Source organism: Athene noctua, unplaced genomic scaffold, assembly GCF_965140245.1.
Source record: "Athene noctua unplaced genomic scaffold, bAthNoc1.hap1.1 HAP1_HAP1_scaffold_31, whole genome shotgun sequence".
Taxonomy (NCBI): Eukaryota; Metazoa; Chordata; class Aves; order Strigiformes; family Strigidae; genus Athene; species Athene noctua.
Genome location: NW_027437536.1, coordinates 3,133,124 through 3,147,453, shown reverse-complemented (window position 1 = coordinate 3,147,453; position 14,330 = coordinate 3,133,124). Strand labels below are relative to the sequence as shown.

Sequence of the window (14,330 nt, the reverse complement as noted above, 5' to 3'; positions counted from 1 at the left end):
CTAAACGCCAGGTACCCACCAAGCCCCTCTGTCACTTCCCCCCCTTTCCCCCTGTTTTTCTCAACAGGGCAACGAGGGCAAAGAAAATAAGAGAGACCAACCCTTGCGGGTAAAACAAAAGCATTTTTAATAGAAGCACAGCGAAGCAAAGGTCCGCATGCGGAAGCAAAAAACCCAAACAGATTTATTCTCTCCTTGCCACGGAGAGGCGCTGTGGGGCCTTCTCAGGAAGCGGGGCTCCCATACGCGGAGTGGGTGCCTCGGAGGAACAAGGGTGACCCCCCCTTCCTCCTTTCTCCCAGCTTTATGCTGAGCAGACGTCACAGGGTCTGGAATATCCCTTGGGTCAGTCGGGGTCAGCTGTCCTGGCTGTGTCCCCTCCTGAGATCTCGCCCACCCCGTCCCACTGGGGAAATGTCCGAAAGAGCCTTGGTGCTGTGTGAGCACTGCTCAGCAGCAGCCACCACACCAGGGTGCTGCCAACACCCTGCAGCTCCCAGCACAAACCACAGCACCGTGGGGCTGCTGTAGGGGAAAACAATTCCAGCTCAGCCAGAGCCAGTACAACAGCTCAGAAGGAGCCAAGGGCCACCCAAGCCTCTATAAACATAACTAGACATCTCCGGTTTTGTAACAGACAGCAACACAGGGGAGCAGTATGCTCCGCAACACAGCTGGTGTCTTACCGCTACCCAACATGAATGAGTAAGCTGAGGAAACTCTACAAGCCCAGAGCAATCCTTACACTTAAGTCATGTTGCCTTCCAGAAGTGTAACCACCCTGTTGCTGAATCCTGTAGGCAGAGCTCCAGTAGGACACTACAAGATGCACACTTGTCCTTTCTGCACTCATTGAAAATAAAAGTTCTGGACTTATCCAAAATTTCCAGGAACCAGGTTCAGGTTCTTGCTTTTCTTCCTCCCCCCTTTTAAAAGGATGATGGACACAGCCAGTTCCTTCGTCCTGCACAGGAGAATCTTGATGAAAACACCTTTTTCAGCTTTCGGCTGCTGCTACGCAAAAGCCAGCAAGAACGTAGCCCAGTTATATCCGCATCGGGATTTTAACAAAAACAATCCACACTGCGCTCGGCTCCATCTGAAGAGTCCTGACGCATCAGTCCCCTGCTGCTTCAGGCTTTTCCCCTGCCACTGCAGCAGGTCTCTGTTGCACCGAGCCTAAGTTTGTAAAGGTGTCTTCTACTAGGCACTTGGACAGCAGTGAGCTTAATCTCACAGCTACATTTTAATAGCCGTTTCTATGGCTATAAAAACCAAGTTCAACACAATAAAACGGCTATCACACTACTGTGGAAACTGTAAAAAACCAGCCCCTGAAAGACACTATTCATGGCAATCGAGAACTGATGCTGCAGAGCAAAAAGCCTAAAGCGAGGGGAAAATGGGGTGAGGGGAAGAAGTTTTCATCTCCTACGGTTCTTCTCCTCAGCATTTCTACAAGAGAAAACAAAATCAAAATCCTCCATTGCCTTCTCAGGAAAGCTTATGGGGTGGGGAAGAGAGAAGAAGGAGTTTTAGGCTTTTTACACATCAAACCTTGCTCAATTTATTTTTACTTGCCATCACCTTATTTGTCTTTCAGTCCTTCAAGCTGTCTCCAACGGCAAGAACTGCAGAGAAAGAGCACAGATCCAGAGTCAAATAATCCCCAAGGAACTTGTTCTGCTTTCTGACAAATAATAGCCAGAGAGAAGAATCACCTGCTAAGAGCCACGTTTGATCCACCAACACTTTCTCTGCTTCACAACAGCCAGGCGATTGCAGAAATTGGAAATACGTGACATCTTTCCTCAAGCTGTATCGTATTCCAGAATGAATGGAAAAACCTAACCATGGAAGCGGGTCAAGCAGCACTGAATGCATTAGAAGAGCGGCATTTTGCAAAACCAGGGGGAAAACTGTTTACCCAAAGTAGCGAGAAATCACACGCGTCGTGCCGCTTTCAGAGGAGTGACAGAGCTGGCTCGGCAGCGAGCCTTAACAAAGAGTCACTGCCCGGCTCGCTCCGGGTGCCGAGAGCCCGTCTCTCGCCATCGGCCCCTTCCCCAACCAAGGGGGTTCCCTGTCAGCCAGTTACTGCTAACCTGGTGCTACAAGAAAAAAGTATTTGAACTCTCTTTTTTGCCTGTTATCTGCCCAGCATCATTCCAACTATTGCCGGAGAAGAGGTGAAGCACGTGGTGCTGGTAGCCCAGGATAGCCCGAGCCAAGGGAGGAGGCAAGAGCCAGCAGGTCAGTGCTCCCTCTGCACTGCCCCACTGGAAGCAACACCTTAAGAACCACCACGTCCCTCTAATGATTTCTCAAATGTTTGTACTTGGCAAGTTCCAGCTGCTACCACAAGTTTCTGCTAAACTGGGCAGAGTATCTGTCCTCCACAAGCACTTTTACCTTAAAACATTTGTTTTCCCACAGTAATGGAGTACTCAACTCATTCAATGCTTTCAAGACCTCCACCTCCAAACAAAACTACTATAAAACCCCAAACTGATAGTTAGCGCATTGTACGCTCATTTCCAGTCCCCATGTCCACGAAACAGCTTGTTTTTAATACATGCTCATCCCATTCCAAAACCTGCCAGCTGAGGACAGAGCGTGGGGAGGGGGCAAGTATTTGTGCCATTTTCCTGTAGGCACCCAACTTACTCCTCTCGATGAGGAGCCTTTGGTCTTCTGAAGAAAAAACAACTTAATCTTTAAAAATCTTTCATTAGTGTCCCAAGAGCAAAACCACGTTGCTGCATGGAAAAGTAACAACAAAAATGCCTGCCGTGTGCAGACGCAGTAAGGAGGGAAACACAGTGGTAGAGCCCAAGGCTTCACTAATGTTCACCAATATTTTACTTTCTATTAAGTTTACTCAGCCATTTCTCAAGGCCATCACCACCCTACCCATCTTAGCAACACTGGAGCTGGTATTCAATTATCCTATTGCCCCTCCGCAAAACGATTCTGTATTTTCTATACTCCTTATGCAAATGTTACGGAAGCACCACAACACCATTATACAAACAACACATGAACTCCTCACCTTAGAGTTTATACCTCAATGCAAGAACAGCTCCCAGATCAGCACGCTGCGTTAAAAGATGGTATCACGCCCGGACTGTACAAGCATACACAGTTACCCCAGTATCTGAGATATTCAAGACCTAATCCTGTTAAAACTTCTCCCAGTGTTCAGCCAAGAACAGGTCACCTTCGCGTGCTGCAGCCGCGGAAACCCGCAACTGTTTCATTCAGCCCAAACTGTACTTTCTCTATTTACAGCACAAACCTGAACAACTTCAATCCCTCGGTTATCACAGTTCAGTAAATAAACAGAGGCCTCTTCTGCAGCAGACGCGACTGATAAAAATCTGTTCATAAATCATTTCAAGAATACATTCAACTAGAAAATCAAACGCAAGCTGAACCCACACAAAACTTCTAAAAATGCAAAAAGGACCATCACTGAGTAATTCTCTCCTCATGAAAACGGGCTTATCCAGCTGTACCTAGTCCATGCTTTCTTTTTTAGGAATAAGAATTCCCACCCCACAGAGCCTGAAGCGAGCCATTCCAGCACTCCTTGAAGACTCACTTGCTTCTCAAAGAAGGTTTTTTCCCCCAAATAAAACCCTGCTAACGGAACACTCTTCCCATTATGCGGGCAGCACACGCTGACTAAATGAGTGACGCCCCATGGACGCTGCAGGCAAGATTACAAGGCAGCACTGGTTTAAGGAAGGCTTTGTTCCAGTCCCGTGAAGCCCTGCACTGTGCTACCTGCATCAGCATCCCAGCAGCGTGACTCAGCGGGAGAGAGCAGATCGGACTAAACCGAGTCCAGAGTCCAGTTCCCATAGTCAGCCTTTTAGAGACACGCCCAGACCTTCTCTATGAGCCAGCACTAAGGAAATTCCCTCCTCTGTCAGCACCTTACCAGTCCTGGGACTCTTTAGGGCAGTAACGCTTAGCCTTAAAGCCAACGCAGATGTCCCCATTACCCAGGTCAAGGTCTAATGCTTTCTTCAATCCTTTTAGACTCTTAGTTACAGTGAAACACTCAAGAACAACACGAACAAAAAACCAAAGCAGAATATAATCAATACCAAAACAGTATTTGGCTCTCCATCACAAGTTTGGGGTTGCTGTTGCGTCCCGTTTGACTCACACACTACCGAAACTACTCCCCAAGAAATACTTCTGCACCACAAAAACACCTGTTCTCATCTCCAGCCGCTCCACTTGTGAGCAACAACAACTGCTTTCTCATCAGAAGAGCTCAAGAACTGAAAACTCTGGGAAAGGGATCTGTATCCACTGCTTCAATCCCTTCCAGTGCTGTGTCACAGGTCACTAAATTCATTTTAAAAAGGAGACGATGCCAGCTGCTGCGTTCGTGAGCAAGTCCCAGTCTCACAGGAGTTCCCAGTTGCTCTTCTGCACACTGCTGCCGAGCGCCGGGGAAGTGGTTGTCTTCACACCCAGCCGTTAGTGAGCAGCATCAGAAGAGACACCAACAAATGTGCAGAACAGAACTGACCAAGCTGACAGAGGGGTCAGAAGACAGATTGGCAACAACTGCTCCGACAGGCTGCCGAGGAAGGAACCTGTTAGATACTGCCATACCAAAGACATACCTTCTACCGAGTAACTCTGATTGGAAATGGAAGCCCAAATACCTCCAACATTAAACTGGAAAAGCCACAAACCACTTCTTTTTCAAACCAACTTACTAAAAAAACTGTCAGTAAAACCACTGTTATACCACTTCCCTTTACACAGGAAACTTCAGAGATCAACCCACAGGAAAAAAAAAAAAACAAAACAAAACCAAAACCAAAAAATCCACCAAAACCAAACACAAACCACAACACAAGACATACCAACCTCAGATGGAAGAAAAGAAGTCTCTCAAGTCTGCTTCCCCTAAGAGTCTTGGTCAAAGAGGCATCAGCAAGGCTGCAGATTGATGGAGACACAACTTCACACCTACTAGTCACGGTAAGAAAAAGAATAACAGGCAACAGTCAGACAGTCCAACAGCACGAGGTGGATGAGGGTCCGTATCTACCGCACGTGTCCTCTCTTAGTGAAAGGATTCAGCCTCCACATACCGCAAATGAGCAAAGAGAGTTTACGGTTCCTTACTGGAGGAAGAGAGGACAACAGAGCTCGTATATTTGCCATTTGCCCCAGCTGTAAGTCTCCAAAGATAAACACGATTTCCCATCAATGTGAAGGGTGAAACAGGGGTGGCCAGGTGAGTAGGCAAGAAGGAATTCCAGCAGGGACAACAAGACAAGGTGATGCCTGCAAAAAACTGGTGGGCATTTGTGTCTAAGGACAAAATAGGAGAAATAAAGGAAACAGCTTGGAAAACATTAAAAATTAAGAAGCATATGACAGATTACAAAACATGCAAAGAAAAATAAACAGGTAGCAAGAAAGCTTTCATGTACAACCGCAGACACTTTTGGATCATAACCAGGTTTTGCTGAAAAAGATACAGAGCAACAGATGTTGCTACAGGCAGAGCCCGCAGCCACCAGGCCATCCAGCAGCCAAGTTCACCAGGCAACATCGCCATCGCCTCGCGTTAGACAGAGCACACCACAGGCTCACTACAAGCATTATGTTCTATATATTCAAGCTCCAAGCGAGCCATAGGTTGGCCGACACAAAACAGCAAAGGTGTTAACGTGCTCCCACGCAGCCCCAAAGCAGCAGGAAAACAACAAAGAAACCAAGAGGGCAATCTTTTCCAAGCCAGGCTGCACTGCAAGGCAGAGGCAAGGACGGAGCGACTCCCAGCTCGCCGTACGACGGCAGTCTCCACAGCACTTCAGGGGGGAGGAAGCATGGGCTTAGTCGTGCCTGCAGCTGGTCCCTCCTTCAGAGTCACGGACCAACAGGAGGCCCAGGCAAGGCAACCGAGCTGGCGAACAAACCCTCTTTTAGTTCTTTCCCTTGCCTAATAAACAATAATAATTAAAAGGAAAACTCCACCCCCTGCCACCTGGATGCTACTTTTTAGTCACATGCTCCTATTTTTGGAGAATAACATGACATACAGTCAACAGGAACTGTAAAGGTTCCCCCAGACCCTTAGCTATAACTTTCCCGACCCAAGTGCCACGCTTAACCGCATCTCTACTCAGCCATTACAGCTGCAGTGCATCCCCTCCTTTAGAGGACAGTATTTACAGGCAATTCCAAGTCACCGCCTCAGTAAGCCACGGCCGTTTCGGGGTCATGATTTGTTCACTGAAGCCATATGCACAGCAGATTTGTTTGAAAGCAAGCATCCTTTTTAATTGTTCACCATCTGCGCCAAGGCCTGGAAACTCAAATTATCATCAGCTCTACTTCCCTCTGGCTCAGCACTGAGATGTTTCCCGTTCCGGGGCCCACTACAGGAACACCTTTTACATTACCAGTTGCTTTCACTTCACTTCATCGCAGCCTTCGCTACAGACAATACCAAACACACGCTAGGCGGAAGCAGAAGCCCCTCCTCAATAAAAGCACCCAACTACTTTCACTGAACCATTCCCTATGGCCAACATTTTTTCCTGCACACCAGCTGGCACTGTTAAGAGGATGCTAAAGGCTAAAGCATCAGCTGGAGGCAGGCAGGCATGCCACTGGAGACACAGGTAACAGCAGAGCTTTCCATGATCCTGGATCCCGTCCCCTCCCAACAACTCCCGTCAGCCTTACGCAGGTACCACCAGTGCCAGGGTTTGCCATCTTACGTCTTCTGAAATCTTTTATTTTTTTTCATTCCACCTATGGAAACCAGGAGAGCCCTCCTCTATTAACACAGCACAGTTTAAAGTCCTCGAGTGAGGTTTCGGTACGGCCCGGCATCATCAGCTCCTTGCCTGGGATCGGTTACCTCCTCCTGGGACCCACGGGCTACTCAGCTACGTTCCCTAAACTGATGTGATTTTATTGCATTCCACCCCAAATTGAGTGATGTCAGTACTTCCCTGCCTTGTTCAGAGCAGAAGGAGAAGGCAGAGCAAACACAAACACCAAGGGCCGGACTTCCAAAAGGTACGTGGGTGCTCGAAGAGGCTCTTGGGCACTTCGCGCTCCACACGCTCGCACCAATCCCAGCGCCCACCGGCACTGGCAGACGTGCATTTTCAGGGCTGCTCGGGAGCTGCGCCCCCAGCAAGCTCTGCCAACAACAGTGAGGAAATCTCCACGTCCAGCCACGAGGTTCCTCCACGAGGAAGACAACTCTCCACGATGCCACCAACGATGCCCTCCACACACGGGGCTCCTCAGGCACTCCTGCTTTACTACAGTACGCTCCCAAAGCCCTGCACCTAGCTCAGCTTGGGAGCTGCTCACACAGGTTTTTAACCTCAATATTGATTAACTCCTGGAGTAGAAACACGGAACTGACACAGCTACTGCAACAGGAGAGAGGTACAGAACAAAATGCCTTAAGAAACCAAGTGCCTACAAACAGACACACCCATTACGGACACTTTTCCTTCCAATCGCCTTCATAAATTACACAGCAAATCCTGGATCACTTGCTGGGGTTTTCGACTGGGTAACAGAAAGGCATTTTGGTACTCCAACACCCTTCGCTAAAATCAGCCACCACAAACCTCCAAACACATCTTATAGAAAGGTCTGTGCTAAAATAATACAAACAGCACTTAAATAAAGCAGCAGGGCTAAGAAGTATCACTTAAAAAACACAAAATTCAAGTATCAACTATGGCCAACAGTTACTTCAGTTATTCATCCCTCGGTTTTGTTATTTAGATGGTTACACGATTACACATAACAGTTCTCCATGTAATTATTTCAGGTTAGTTGCAAAGCTCTATGGAGCACAAAAGTATTTCCAGAGAGATTTCATATTTTGCTGGTGAAACTGAAATTCAGCAACTGCTGCTTCTTGTGTTACAATTCCTTACATCAGAAATCAGATTTAATGCACAAATTACATAAACACGGGAAGATAAATATGCTATAAATATAAAAATGCTTTCACAACTACAGCCCGAAAACATAGATAAAGGTTCATAATTACAAAAATTATCTGGTTTTGAACATTCTTTTGGTTTACATAGGGCATGATCTCAACTCCACCACCACCCCAAGCTAAAGGGGGGAAACATTCCAGGAAGTCATTAAGGAGTTCATTAAAGCATTATTCAGAAAATGACGATTGTCAGAAGAGCCCTGGGATCTTCCACAGGCCAGAAAATGGAATTTAAAATGTTTTTAAGTTTACAAAAAAGACACGCTAACTTCTCAGGGGTCCAACTCCCTGACAAAGAAGGCCCATACAGAGCAGCCCATGTTTTTCACACAGATGGTGAGTAGCTGCCATGGAGTTTTGCGTGACAGTTTCACACCTGAAGCAAGAAGAGCAGAGCTAAGACTGACAGCTTTCATAGAGCAAATACTTTAAAACTGGGTGAGCACTCGTTCCTCAGTTGAGCTTCAACTCATTAATGTAAGTCAGCTTTCAGCTATTTATCTGAAGTTGGACACATCTACACCTATTTAACAAGATGCATTGGACTTCAGTCCTGAAGGACCACCAAAGGATCAGACAAAGCGTACCCTGCGTGTTCTCCACAGCCAATACTGGACAAACTCCAGAACGCAGATATTCCAAAGAAAAAATTGTTGCAATGCTTACGCCTGTAGTTGAAAGCTGACAGAAAGGCTTCCTGGAGAAGCACCAGTCTAAGGTGCAGCCAGTTTACTTTCCCCTTTCCTGAAAGCTCTGCCTACGTAGAAAGGAAAATGCAGTTCTAATACAAAGTCTAAATTTAACAACGCATCAGCGCACCTAAATCGAGCCTTTGTGGCAATAAGAGACAAAGAGGAAAACTACAAAACCCACTAAGGTACTACTAGAAATTCAGGCGGAAATTCAGAAGTGTTTTTCCCCTGGAACTAAGACTAAACTAAAACCATTACATCAGGACCTTGGCCTACTGTCACTACCATACGTGTGCACGATAGAGTGTAAATCCTTGTCTTGTGAAAATTTCCCCTCCCCCTTTATTTTCTAGGAACAAGAGTGTTAATTAACAGCTGAAAAATCCCTAAACTGACTGAAAACTTATCTGCAGAGGTAAATATCTGCAGAGAAAACTATCTGCAGAGATAAAGAAATACTCTGTATTACACCATAGGCAATCACCTGCCTACAGGAAGCGTGTGCTCTGGGAGGAAGGGGAAAAAAAAAGGATTTCTGGTAAATCCCTACAGAAATAATTTCTCAGAACAATCCTGGTTTGTAATGTTGTCACTGACCTGGACAAAAAAAGCAAACAGGAGTACATGCTTGCTTCTGCTTATCCGGTATCTTTACCCCTCTCCAATCTGCTGCTTGTCACAACCGTTTATTGGCAGAGAGCAATAGCGGCTGCTGAGTAAACTGAGCGAAATCAAGCACATGCCTGCAGTCAAATTCAGGTCGTCCATTCAGGAAGAAGTGTGCTTCATCTACCCGTCCCTTAGCCCTGCTTCAGGGGATGCCAGGAACGGGGAAGCATCCCCTCACCAAGCAGGGAATGAAAAGTATACCAACAAAAGTATATAAATATAATCTTTAAAGTATGTTAAAAAGTATATAAAATACATTAATATATACTTTTTATAAATAAATGCATATAAAAATAAAACTCTAATCTGGGCATACAGTAGGGTATGTCGTCTCTAGGAGACTGAATCTGCTCGTGCTTTCTCAAAACGGTAACACACCGATAACTGCATCGGCAAATATTGCATGGGCATTTTTACTCCATCAGTCAGGGATGTGTCAGCGCACGGTCCTGCTGTCAGTAGCCATCCTGCCCTGCCAGACAGCCCAAAACCTCTCTCACAAGACAGCATCACTAAAATGCCTCAAAAATTCCTTTTTCCCCAAGACATTTTCTTCCCTGCTTTAAGGCACAAACATGCAGGCACAGGATCACCAACTCTCTTAGCAAACAAGAGTCTCCACATGCCACACCACCCCCCGCAGCTGTGGAGTATAAATCTGGCATTCCACAAAAGCCTCAAATCTGTCCTGAACCACCGTGGTCCTGCCTCGAGCAGCAGAAGCGAAGCAGCACCGCTTGGCTGTCGGAGTTCCTGTGCTTTCAACAGCACCGCTCCTCCCAAATTCCTGTCCCCAAAGAGCCATTACAAGGGCAGAACTCAGTCTCCAAACTTATGTATCATGACCTAAGTATCACCGCTTGGTCCACCAACCCGTTAGAGCCCCTCCCTAGTAATAAAAAAAATACATATATCTCTGCGTACCCGGTTTGAAGACACCTCTGTACACGCCTTTTGAAAAGCCGGATGGCTGGGATCAGTCTTAGAGAGGCACTAAAACACCCAAACCTCGAAATGTGAAACAGGATGGACTTTGGCCAAAGCACCGAAAATCGGGCTGGTTATCATCTGCCCTGTCTCAACACGCAACAAAAACGCACCGGGAACAAGCAAAAACACAGCAACTCCCAACTGCTGTGGCTCACAGTAGAACTGGTTTAGTTTGTAGGCGGGGGTTTTTGCTTGGCTTCTTACTGCTTTTTGTCTTTTTCATGAATGCAGGTGCAGCCACACACCCTACACAGCACAGAGCGCATCTGAGCGGCTGTCAGGACACTGGCTAAGCACCGAGACCCACAGGTACCGTCTCAAGTACTTTGCAGCACCGTGCCCACTCGGGGGCAGCGTGAGCGCACCCTGATACGCCACCGAAGTGCAGAAACTGTACGTATACAGTCGGAGAAGCAGCGACTAGTTTCACAGTGCTAGTGGCCTGGACATACACGTTATCCCTGACCCCACACAGGGCATTAGGAAGCACCTGCCCAGGCATCCCATGCTGTCCTGAAGCAGCAACACTCAACCAACAGATGTCCAGCCCTTTCTCCATCAAGGCTTTGAATTTAGAAGCTGTCCAAAGGCAGGAGCACTCTGCCTGCCAGGCAGAGCCCGCACGGGCTTACTGATCACGCACGGGCACGACCATCCACGTTCTGCAGTGACTCATTAAGAGCAGCAGAGCAAAGTCGAGTCAGCAGCCTGAAAATTAACAGGATCTCACACAGAGCACGAGCCCCGTGGCAGGGAAGTTCTCCTGCAGCTCACCATGCACAGACACAGATGGCACTAGTTTTCTATTTCACCATTTACCAAAAAAAACGGATTAAACCATCACACTAGTGGTCTAATGACTCCATGTCTGCATACACCGTTGAACACAAAGGCATTTTAAATATGGCATTTGCAGTAACTGCAGTAGCACCGCTCCCACCTCTCACTGGAGGTTCAAGTGCAAAGGAGAAGGGCCAAACCACAGCAAAAGCCAAGAGGATCAGAAGTTACTAGAGCAACTTCAGCTGTCCCCGAAGCGCTACTCAGGCTCACAGGCCTCCTAAAGCAACTCACTACGTCTCCTCTCCACTGGCACAAGGAAGAACACCAATACTACGAGTTTCGTGTCACGCAGAAAGCAGGAAATGGGAGGCTGAGCAGCCACACTCCGCAGCCGCTTGGGACACCGCGGGTACAGAGCGGACAGAAGCAGCTCCTGGGGCTCTCCGAAAGCCCCCGAGGTCCCTGCTGAGGAAGCCATACACCCACGTGGCCATCTCCCCCCACCACAGCCCTCCCCACCGGCTCAGGGCGAGAGACGGAATAGAGCGCCAGGCGCTGAGACGAAGGAGAAGGATACGCGGCACCAGGAGCGGCAAAAGGCTACTTCAGCTCAGCTGAGGGGTTCCTGTTGCGGACGGTTCCCCAGATGTTACTCCAGTAACGGCAGCATCCCAGTACCTCCACCCCCGTTCCTCATCCAACCTCCCCGCGCGCCGAGGCCTCAATTCTCTCAGGAAGCGGAGCTGAGTCACGCTCACCACTGCTTGCTCAGACAGTGCCCCTGCACTACGCAGCAGCGCTCCTCGCTTTAAGGCAGTAAGTTCAGTTTACCCACATGCTGGACACCCACCACCATCGACAAACCCCACCGTGCAGGGCGGAACGGGTCGAGCAGGAGGAGAGATTCTTAACACACCTGCATCCTACCACAGTTTCGGTAGAGCTGCGTCACAGTAATTTCGTCCCGCTGCATCACAGCCAGCAAATCCTTGGGACTGGAGATGTGAAGCAAGTCGAGCTGTGCACAGGCACACACTAGTCAGGAGCTGGGGAAAAAAAGGGTCTATTTACATATTACATATACACCTGTGCATATTTTATATACACACATTTTGTACACATACACACACAAGTACCTCTACATGCACACAGTTCTGAGCTCCCGCCACTGCGACACAAGTAACAGAAGCGACAGTAGGTACTTCCCTGTTATTTCTGCTCCCGTGAAGCACACACACCAAGTATACTCCATCTATGTATCACTGAGACGGCAGTTCAAGCCATGATCCTCTTTGGGAACAGGCACATGTTCCTGTTCACTGTCAGACAATACTGACCCAACACCAGACTCCAGGACTGGTCCTGGCAAATACTCAGGAAGGGAAAACATTCATACGTTAGGATGTTCAGCTTAATTTAACAGTGCCTCCTCCATCTCTGTTTGGGACTGTGTAACTGCTGCATCAATTCTCCACAACCTCAAAGTTTCATAAGCAGCCAAAACTAAAACAGCACAAGCCTCGCAGTGCACAGAAGCGCCCGTTTTCAACAATACAAAGACATGTAAAACACGTGTAACCAAGCTGAATATTCATCTTCCTCGGGAGGAAACCAGCAACACCGAAAAGAAGCTATCCCTCCCAAAACAGCCTCTAACAGCACAGCACCGCCCGTGAATCCCAACGCTCAACTAGCTCGAAACCAGATTTTATCCCCTTGCAGCACTACAACTACTTTCTCCTCTCACTCCTGCAGCTCAGCAGAGAAATACCCTGAGTTGGCTGAGGAGCATCCCTCTCGCCCAACTTTTGGGAAAAAGACAAACCACCATAGAAAAACAAAGCTATTAATAAAGCAGGACAAACTTCTCTCCAGAGCAGTGGACACAAACAAAAAATACCAGTTGAGCACCTAGTCCTGAACTTTCTGAAACCGGGAAACCCTTTCTTTCCTTAAATTACATTTCAGTCCAGTTCTCTTACTGCACAGACAGTTCCCCGCACCAGGTATACCAATAAAAGTGGATCTTAAAACCCTCAGCTTACCGCACACTTCTTACGCGTTCACCCTCCCAAAATCACTCCCAAGACATCGATTCCTGGAAAGCCGGGGCCAGGCAATCGCCCCCACTACAGCGGCACAAACGAGTTCCTGCAAAAGAGGAACTAGCTTTTGAGTGCCACTGCTCCGTAACGCCAGCACATCCTAGGTGGCAACTGGGTCACCCCAGTCCTTCAGAAATACCCTTCCCAGCCCACACCACCAAGCAGGCTGTTGGGAAGACCGAAGGAGCGACTGCCAGCTGTAGCGCTTCTGCTTGCCGGTCGTGTATCCTGCATCCTCAGCGCTGACACTGCTCGCAGGTCTCACGCACCGGACCCAGCCGCCTGTCACTGACAAGCCATGCTCTCACGTTCTAGGGATGCGCGCCCAGGATTTACAGTTCCTTCCTAAAAGCCACCTGGGCTCTACTCACACCCAGAGACGCCCTGCTTCCTGCTCACGCTGCTTCCACAAGGCTTAGCTGGGGGTCAATAGGAAAAGCAAGCTGCTCCTCACAGCCAGCAGAGCCCAAGAACCGCGGCGGACACAAATCAGTAATAACAGAGTGTTCTTCTCCGTACCCCCTAAACAAAGCTTCCGATCAAGATGAAACCCTTCCAAGGCCAGACGGGCCCCTCGGCACAGCCCCGCCCGCAGCCACCCGAGGCCGGGGCCGTTTCACTCCCGCGGGGATGTTCTCACCGCCGCCGCGGAACAACCCCCCCTGTCTGCGAGGGACGGAAGAAGCAGAGCGCGAAACGGCTCCGCGGACAGCAGCGCGCGGGGGAAAGCCCTCACCTGCCCGAAAATCGCACTCCCTGCAACAGGAAGAGCCTCTTCCCTCGGCAGCCTCACAGCCTTCCTCTGCCGAGGACGAGGGAGCCGCGGGCATCGCCTCCCTCCGCCCCTGCGCAGCTCCCGCCGCGGATCCGGCGCTGGAAGCGGATCCTGTTCAGCTGCCGCCGGGGGGGAGCAGAGACCGCCGGCAAAATAACTGCGAGGCCTCTTCTCTTCGGGCAGAGCGGCCGTCGGGAAGACAACCAGAAGCAGGAGGAAGAGGAGAGGCAGCTTCTGGAGCGAGGCTGACTCGAGCGCGGGCTGCCCGGCGTCTCCAGACGACTTGTCACCTCGCC

General features: G+C 48.8%; 1 protein-coding gene across 5 annotated transcripts in view; it reads right to left on the bottom strand.

Moving 5' to 3' along the window:
• LOC141974098 (transcription elongation factor SPT5-like) overlaps nucleotides 1-14,124 on the bottom strand; it is a 30,560-nt gene extending 16,436 nt beyond the window's left edge. For 2 of the 5 annotated variants that reach the window (XM_074933382.1, XM_074933376.1), the window contains exons 1-4: nucleotides 13,996-14,124; nucleotides 12,071-12,200; nucleotides 1,588-1,631; nucleotides 746-1,455 (exon numbers count right to left, since the gene is read on the bottom strand). The gene's annotated coding sequence lies outside the window, so the exon portion shown is untranslated. Of the gene's footprint in view, nucleotides 1-745; nucleotides 1,456-1,587; nucleotides 1,632-1,721; nucleotides 4,056-4,896; nucleotides 4,966-12,070; nucleotides 12,201-13,995 lie in introns of those variants that run through there. The other 3 variants (XM_074933377.1, XM_074933378.1, XM_074933381.1) reach the window with 3 other exon arrangements.
• Nucleotides 14,125-14,330: the final 206 nt, after the last annotated feature.